Source organism: Hordeum vulgare, chromosome 3H (genome assembly GCF_904849725.1).
Source record: "Hordeum vulgare subsp. vulgare chromosome 3H, MorexV3_pseudomolecules_assembly, whole genome shotgun sequence".
Classification (NCBI taxonomy): domain Eukaryota; kingdom Viridiplantae; phylum Streptophyta; class Magnoliopsida; order Poales; family Poaceae; genus Hordeum; species Hordeum vulgare.
Genome location: NC_058520.1, coordinates 194,318,420 through 194,328,486, shown reverse-complemented (window position 1 = coordinate 194,328,486; position 10,067 = coordinate 194,318,420).

Genomic DNA, 10,067 nt, shown 5'->3' with positions numbered 1-10,067 from the left:
TGTTTCGATATTTGTCCCGATGTCGGGTTCTTCCTCACCTAGTTTGAGCATTGTCGTCGCTCTCATAACCAAGTTGTCGCCACCATCGCTCTTCTTTGGTGCTATTGCCACTCGCTCACCCGAGTCGTGTCGCCCGTCCACCCTCTTCATCTTCGTTTAGCACCAGCTCATCGTGAGCTTCATCGTCATCTTCCATGACCACTTCGTCTCCTCTGACCACCGTTAATGGCATTGGCCCCATGCAGCTTGGTGTCGCAACCATCATCCAGTCTTCCTCTGCTAGCCCCTCTGATCACTTCTACATGGCGTACATCTTCTACACGTCCCCGTCTACGCATGCCTTGTGGTGGCAACACCGACGCTTGCCTTTCTTCCCGGTGTGTTCCTAGGCCTAGGAAGCCTCGAGTGGAACATCTTCAACATCGCCTTCGTCCGTCTATGCATGCTCGGTGCTGGCAACACCAATGTGTGCCTTCGTCCATGACGTGTCCCCGAGCTTGGCAAACCAGGGGCGTCGCGTCGTCAACAACGTCTTCTTCCCGGCACACCACTACTCCGACACCACTATGCTTACGACTAAATCGGCGCCTCCTTGCGCTCGCGGATCCACGGTGACTTCCTCGACATCGGCCACCCTGGCTCGACATCGACCATGGCGTTCTTCACACGGCTACCTCGACCACGGCTACACCATCCTACGCTCTCGGCTACCTCGACAACGACACAAAGGGCTACCGCCTTTCTTGAGCAACCTTGTTGGTTTTCACTCCTGTCACGACTTCCGTGATGCGTCGGCCGTGATGACTGAGAAGGGAGGGGGGCCGTCGGCTTACCTTCAGATTCTTGTTCAGTCCCATCGTCTGCATCGCTCCCATTGTGAATAAGAGGGTGTTGAGTATCGAGATTAGTTAGGAAATATAAGATAAACTAGGAATTATTATATCTTGTCTTGTACTTCAAGTTAATCATGTACTCCTACATATAAGACCACAAGGCCCAAACAATGATCATCAATTTCAACAATCCCTCCATATCCCTTCTAACAAAGTTTTATTCAGCAGATCAACGATTTAGGGAAATTGACCCGGCCAACTGGCATGTACCTAAAGTTTCTCACCTGCTAAATGGCGTGCAGCCTCTGTTCAATGGCGAACTAAGGTTTTTCTCGACCATCATCCTCCTTTGTCGGCAGATCGTTGTGTTGGGGAACGTCGCATGGGAAACAAAAAAATTCCTACGCACACGCAATACATATCCATGGTGATGATCATCTACGAGAGGGGAGAGTGAATCTACATACCCTTATAGATCGCTAAGCGGAAGCGTATATAACGTGGTTGATGTAGTGGAACATTTCCATGATTCAAATCGCCGTCATCCCACGATCCGTCCCGCGAACTTGATCACGATCCGTCCCACGATCTTCATCACGATCCTTCCCGACCTAGTGCCTAATGGACGGCACCTCCGCGTTCAGCACACGTACAGCTCGATGACGATCTCCACCTTTTTGATCCAGCAAGAGGGGCGGAGAGGTAGATGAGTTCTCCAGCACGGCAGCGTGGTGGTGATGGTGGTGGTGCTATTTCAGCACGGCTTCGCCTAAGCACCGTTAAAACTAGAGGAGAAACAGATCTAGAGAGAGAGGACAGCACGTGGATGTTTTCTGTTGTCTAAAAAACCCTCAATACTTCTAGTATATATAGGAGGGAGGGAGGGGAGGAGGCACCCTCAAACCCTCAAGGTTTGGTTGAAATTGGAGGTGGAGGAGTCCTACTCCAATCCTACTAGGAGTAGGATTCCTCCTTTCCACTTGGAAACCATTTCCACCTTTTCCACCTTTGGGTTTTTGCCTCCCAAACCTCATGGGCCTTAGTGGGAACTTATTCCAGCCCACTAGGGGGTGGTTTATCTCTTACCACAGCCCATGAGGCCCCTTGGGGCGTGACACCCCTCCCGATGGTCCCCGACACTCCCGGTATACTACCGGTGAGCCCGAAACTTTTCCGGTGACCAAAACAGGACTTCCTATATATCAATCTTCGTTTCCGGACCATTCCGGAAACCCTCGTGACGTCTGATATATCATCCAGGACTCTGAACAACCTTAGGTCACCAACACATATAACTCAACTATACCGAAACGTCACTGAACCTTAAGTGTGCAGACCCAGCGGGTTCGAGAACTATGCAGACATGACCTGAGACACTCTCCGGTCAATAACCAACAGCGGGGCCTGGATGTCCATATTGGATCCTACATATTCTATGAAGATCTCTATCGATTGAACCTCTATGTCAAGGATTCATATAATCCCGTATACTATTCCCTTTGTCCTTCGGTATGTTACTTGCCCGAGATTCGATCGTGGGTATCTCCATACCTAGTTCAATCTCGTTACCGGCAAGTCTCTTTACTCGCTCCGTAATACAAGACCCCGTAACTAACTACTTATTCACATTGCTTGCAAGGCTTGTTGTGATGTTATATTACCGAGCGGGCCCCGAGATACCTCTCCGTCATACGGAGTGACAAATCCCATTCTCGATTCACGCCAACCCAACAAACACCTTCAGAGATACCTATAGAGCACCTTTATAGTCACCCAGTTACGTTGCGACGTTTGATACATACAAGGTATTCCTCCGGTGTTCGGGAGTTGCATGATCTCATGGTCATAGGAACAGATATATTGACATGTTGAAAACAGTAGCAATAAACTGACACGATCATATGCTACGTTTATAATTTGGGTCTTGTCCATCACATCATTCTCCTAATGATTTGATCCCATTATCAAGTGACAACACTTGCCTATGGCCAGGAAACCTTGACCATCTTTGATCAACGAGCTAGTCAACTAGAGGCTCACTAGGGATAGTGTGTTGTCTATGTATCTACACATGTATTTGAGTTTCCAATCAATACAATTCTAGCATGGATAATAAACGATTATCATGAACAAGGAAAATAATAATAACCAATTTATTATTGCCTCTAGGGCATATTTCCAACACGATGATCTCCCTCTCCTTCTCTGTTTTCGTCGATGGGGTTGTGCGGGAAGGTCCCGATCGTTTGAATGGAGTCATAGTTTCTTCCTCTTGGGGCATTAGCTAGGCCGTCGTTTGGCGGTGACGAAACGGTGGTGTCGTCAGTGGCTTGGAATAAGGTCGCTTGCCTCATCATTGTTTCAGTGATGATTCCTCGTATCGTGGAGTGGGGCATGCAAAATGGTGTGTCCTTACATCTGGTTTTCGGGTTTGGCTTTCTCCTTTAGGTTTCTCGTAGTTGCGCTGTTCTGCGGAGCGGACAACAAGATTGTGCATCTTGGTCCTTCGGCTCTGGTTCTGACATGCAAAGATTGACCAACCATGGCCATGTCGAAGAGCATGTGAGGTTTGTGTTGCCCAACTCTGTTTGACCAAAACTGGGTTGTTCTACAGGCTCTCTTCGTCGTTTTCTCTTTGGGCGGTGATTTGCTACACAAACCATGGTTATTGGTGTTTGCTGGCCTATACCAATGACATTTTTGCTATTATTGTTTTACACGCACATGGATTTAAACAAATTACTTCGCTAAGAAGGAGGCCCAAAGACGACAACAAGGTTTGCTCACAACGCGGCGTCAATGGATATACGAGAGAGAAGACTTCGACAACTCTAAAGATTTGATTTTTTTTACTTTAGGTGTTCTTTAAGAATGTGTGATACTTCCTACATTTTTATATACAAGATCACTATTAAAATTATAATTTACAAAAATACAAGGCCACTAACACTAATCGATGCAATATTAATGTTGTTTGCTTCGTAGTAGTATTAACAAATGAGGACATTAATTATCCCTTGCATGCACGCCGGAGTGAGATCATTGGTTTGGTGTGTATGAAAGAAAAAATACACATTAATTTACACGACAAAGAAGGAGAGAAGGTGTATTACAACATTGACTTAGAGGCAATAACTTTTGCTTTGTTACGGGCATCTCCAACATTTTGTTGGTAAAATATGTCATGTCATCAACCAACACCTTAACATACAATTACTCCAATAGATTGTATCTAGTTTGCCTAATAGGATGTGAGATAATAAATAAGGTGCTCTCTCATTCTACATTGGAGCTTGTGCAAGGGTGTTGATTAATTTACATATAATCTTGCTCTCTTTCCTCATTTATTGCGTGACACATCATCAAAAATCCTATGTGTCAACATCTCCAATTTGATAGATTTTGACACATAGAATTTTTTATGATGTGTCATGCAATAAATGACGAAAGAGCGCAAGATTGTATGTAAATTAACCAACACGATATATTTTGACACATAGAATTTCTGATGATGTGTCATACAATAAATGAGGAAAGAGTGCAAGATTGTATGTAAATTAACTAACACCCTTGCACAAGCTTCAATGTAGAATGAGAGAGCGTCTTATTTATTATCTCACATCCTATTGAGCAAACTAGATACAACCTATTGGAGTAGTTGTATGTCAAGATGTTGATTGATGACATGACATATTTTACCAACAAGCTAACCAACAAACTGTTGAAGATGCCCTAATATGAGTTTATGACCTTGTATACAAAAATAAAGGAAATACCTAATATATGTTCTTTTAGGCTTTTCGCATGAAAAAATGATGCTAAGCTGTCGGGTAACATAGCAAGAAAACTCTAGCGAACGACAGCGTCCTATTGCGAACAAAGACCTGATTGTGGTAACATACAAAGTACGTACTCCTACAAATTGCCGTGTACTTGTACCGAAAGGAAAGCCATGTTCGCTCAAGCCAAGTACTTTGGCGACATATATGAGTGGTTCTGTTCTACTAATGTAAGGATGAATCTAGCTCAATATGCGCCTTGCTGCCGAGGCGGCCAGGTACAATGTACCTGCTGTTAGCACAACTTTTAAGACGACATCGGCTGTATTGAGACAGCTTGACTGGATGTCTCTGTTCTTTTTCTTTCTTGGAACATTTTTCTACACACAATAAAGATGTAAACCCTCCATACATATATACATACATTTATTATTATTAATACATACACAAAAAGTCTATTTTTTAAGTATCTTCGAGAAACTGAGCATATCATCTTAAGATAGACAAAATCACTACAAATGCTTCACTAGTCGGCGAATACATCTTCTTTCACTGAATGAACATTGCTGGAAAGCCTAAGATAAGTTAGGAAAATGCAAGCAACAATATCAAATATAGAACTTTAACCTGACGGTTAGTTCCACAACAAAAAACTTAGCCATCTAAGCCAGATTCGGTTTGCTTTTGCGGAAACATTTGATTGTTACTAGTTGGTGAAAGACTTACACATCCTCTAGAAAAAATACCTTTCATGGCCTTTTATCTATATATTTTTTTAGAGTACTCAATCTTCTATCTAAGATCAAGTGCGGGTTTTCCCCACAAAGATGAAGTAGTAATATATGTTTTTTTCTTGTTTGCGAAAGGCCAAAACTAAACATGTACCCACCCACCTCCCCGACCCTGCAAAAAACACTAAACATGTTCCCAACCCTAGGCGGTGTGCCAAAGGTTTGCTCCACGCGATCTCACTTCCCCTTGTCTCTCCCGTCTGATGGCATCGTTGGCAGCAAGAGGAGTGGGGACCTATCTATTTTGTTTTTTTACTTAGGTTTTGTTTCCCTTGCGGCATCAATGAGAATCATCATCAAAAGAGAAGGACACATATGTTTGTAACAAATCGATAAGAGGCCTAGATATTTTGAAAAACTCTTTAATAAATCTTCTATAAAAATCAACATGACTAAGAGAACTTCTTATACCTCTTATATCCCTAGGATATGATATTTTCTCCGTAGCTTTTATCTTAACTCTACCAATCTCAATACGTTTTTCAAAAAAATTGTGACCAAGATTAATACCTTTATTCACCATGAAATTGCAGTTGTCCCAATTCAAGACTAGGTTTGTATATTCAATCTGCTGCAAAACTTGTTAGGGTTGTACAAACAATTATCGAAAGCCATAAACAGAAAAATCGTTCATGGAGACATCCACAATTTGTTCAACAAAGTCTGAAAACATGGCAGTCATGAATTTTTGAAATGTAGCAGGTGCATTACACAAACCAAAAGGCATACTCTATAAACATAAGTTTTAAAAGGACAAGTAAAATTATTTTGCTCCTGAACCTCATGAGAAACAAGTATTTGAGAGAAACTAGAATAACCATCAGAGGTAACAAAAATATGTATGCTTGGAAACTTTTCTAACATTTTATCAATAAAAACAAAGGACAATGATCCTTTCTAGCCCTATTTAATTTTTATAATCAATGCACATCCTATAATCAGTAACGGTCCTTTGATAAATAAGTTCGTTTTTTCAGTAGGCACAACAATTAAACCTCCCTTCTTATGGACACAATGAACGAGACTTTCCCACTTACTGTGAGAGATGTGATAAATAACACATGCTTCCAAGAATTTAAGAATTTTAGTTTTTACCACTTGTATCATTTTAGGATTCAAGCGATGCTAATGGTCAACAACAGGTTTTGCATCTGATTCCATATGAATTTTATGAGTGCATAAAGATGGGTTGATTCCTTTAAGACCATATGCAGTATAACAAATAGCAACCATGTGTGCTCTCAGTACCTCCAATAATCTTGCTTTTTATGCCCTAAAAGATTAGCATTGAAAATAGCATGATAGACTTTCTTTTCATCCAGGTAAGTGTATTGAAGTGTTTCCGGTAGAGGTTTCAATTCTAACACTGGATCTCTCTTTGAAGGGGGTTAAGGCTTCCCCAAAGGATCAAGTGGAATATTAAATTTCAAGAGTGCTTGTTGGAAGTGAAAAGTATCATTAATGTCTCTTCTCTCTTTATCATTAATAAAACTTTCATGGTCTATCAAAAAATGTTCCAGTGGGTGAGTTGAAGAAATTCCTATTGAAGTAATTTGTGCAAAATCATCTTTCATATTATTATCAAGAATATTTGGTTGATTACCAAACCTAGAGAAATTGAATTCGACTTGATCATCACCAAATTTAACTATAGTGTTTTTATTTAAACAATCAATTGCATCACTAGCCGAGTGTAAAAAGGGTCTACCAAACAAAATAGGACAAAAGTTATATCGTTTCCAAGCCAGCACAAGGAAATATGTAGGGTACTTACTTCTACCACATAAGGCATCAACAATTTTCATAATTCCTAAGAGATAACATAGGATCTATCGCAACTTGTATAACGGCATTAGGTGGTATATCCTTGAAAAAATATCTATATAAATATAAAGGAATAACACTAATGCTTGCACCAATATCACATATACCAAGATAACTATGAGTGTCAATGGTAACAAAAATTACACGTGTTCCAAACCTGCGATGGCTCATTTGGATTACATATTTAGGAGCATGTTCCATTAAACACACAATTTCCTCTTTAGGATCCTAACATCTTTAATCATAGAAAATTCAGGTTGTGCCTCTATTTGTTCATAAGAAGTAGTACATTTATTATTACTTGTACACTTAGCAGTCAAAGCTAGCACATGTTCTCTGATTTTTCACAGGAAAGGGTGGTTTTTCAACATACTCACCAGGTTCCACATCTTTAACACTGCTCACACAAAAACAATTCTCAAAATAATTATTACTATTAGGAGCATCTCTAAATGGTTCATGATATTGTTCCCAACTAGATCTAGGAATTCTAATGCGAGAGGCAAAAGAATCAAGGATATTAACAAGTACTTCGCAATCAAACATAATTGGTACTAACAAGATTAAAATCATTAATTTAAAAAAAAAGACTTAACGGATTCATACTTAGAAGATTGGTCTCCCTTGTTACCTTTTCCCATACCCATGCATGATTGTTTGTAGTAATAGTATTTAAAAGATTCCAACCTTGTTTAACACTTCAATTATTAAAACATCCTCCACGAGAACTATCAGGTCTCTCTCTATCATGAATGGGAAGCTTGCATAAAAGTTACTAGCAATGGTTTATCAAATAACTCATGACTAAAATATGAAGCCATAACCACAAAAGTAACAAACAAAAATAAAATACTCCCTCCGTTCCTAAATATAAGTCCTTTTAGAGATTCCACTAAGAGACCACATACGGATGAAAATAAATGAACCTACACTTTAAAATATGTCTATATACATCCGTATGTAATTTCCTAATGAAACCTCTAAAAAGACTTATATTTAGAAACAGAGGGAGTAGAAAACAACATGTGTTATGAATGACTTCCTTAGCACTTTCAACTTTCCAAGAGTGCTACGCCCCGACAATGGCCCAAGAAAAGAGTCTTGATGTCCCACAAATGTAGTGGTGAATTGTAGATCTCTTCAGTAAGTAGAAGTCTCGATGCCACGAGGAGCTGAAGGAAATGGTAAACGCAACAATAGCAAGGATTCACTATAAGTGCTAAAAAGTGTGATGGTGTTTTGGTTTGTGAGGGTTATGTGGTAATAAAATGTGAGTGCCAAATTACGCCTATAAAGGATGTTGGAGTACTACCTCCTGGGGGCATTGTCAGCCGAAAGTGCCCTCGACGCCACCCGTCTCGCGTTGGTCTCGCACCGATGCCTCCTTGGCATCCTTCGTGTCATTCGATCTTTATGGCTACCCCACCCGTTTGGTTTTCCTCGGAAGTCCATGGTGCATGGGTCACAGGCGCGGCATGGGATACCTTCCTATGGTATTTTAGGTTGCACATGCATGAGCCATCTTGTTTTCCTAGGTGCACCTACTTAGTTACTTCCAATTACATTCTTCTAGGCACACGGCTTGCACATCCAGCTGTCTTTATTCATACGAAGCAGGAGTGGTCATTGTGTGTTCGCGAAGAGACGGTTGTGAAGACTCTCAAGGAAATGCTTGATCTCGACCCTTTTGAGAACAAGGTATGCTTGTTGTGTTTTCGAGTGTGATTTTGTTCTTGTTTTGCACGCAGATGCCCTGTCTTGATTACATGTCAGCCCTTTGACACAACACAAGCAGATTATTTGTACTACCCGAAACAGAAGACATAGGGCCCTGAAATAGATACAGCCAAACAACAAACATGGGCCTCCAAACACGTACAGGAAAAAAGAGCACGATGAGTAAGAATGGCCAAACGAAGATGGGTAAGAGGGAAACCAAACCCGAACCTCGGTCAGCATGTAAAGCGAAGGCGAGGAACGTTCAGAACCGAGGAACAAAGCAACCAACCCAAACGCCTACAAACACAAAGATGAGAGGGACGGTGAGAGAAGGCAACATATATGTGAACAAGCAAGTGGCAAAATATCCAAGCCACTACCAATGGGAAGAGAAAACTGGCATGGCGGCCAATGAAGCAAGGAAGACGCAAACCAACAACACCACCTACGACAAAGTTGGACGAAGCGGGAGCTGAAAAGCGAAGCGAGAGGTAGGTTAGTGTGCATGGTGCCTGACGTGCGGCATAAAGCAGCAAGCAAAAGAAGTGTGAGCAAGGGACCATGGAGGCAAGCAAGACATTTAAGCCAACCACACGAGTCGAGACATGTATACATGGGGCCACTAACAGGAAAGAACATCCAAAACAGCATGGGGCCAGTAGCTAGAAAAGGGCATCCAAATAAGCAACAACACATGGCAGCAATGTACAAATAAGAGAAAAAAAAGCATTGTACTAATGCACCCACTGCATGTGCAACGCAACGGACAAGCGGTGGAGAACCAACTAACCACGAAGCACGTCCTAGCGATCTTCGACCCGGGACATCCCGACTTACACAAGCCAAATAGCCTCCCAACGGTCCCATCAAGGGAAACCCGTGCACACTGGGCCCGACAAATGTCACACATGGTCGACTTGGAAACTCTGATTAGTGCAAACCAAGTACCCTCCTCAACCATCACCTCACGGGGCAGTCTTAGTTGGCCAAGTTTGTGAAACATTGAGACACCACAGACCGAGCTGGGTACACACTGCCTACCACATCGGTGAAAAAAATGACACAACACACACTGATCAACCTCCTCCGTTTACCCGCCTCCCATTCACCCTTAGGACAGA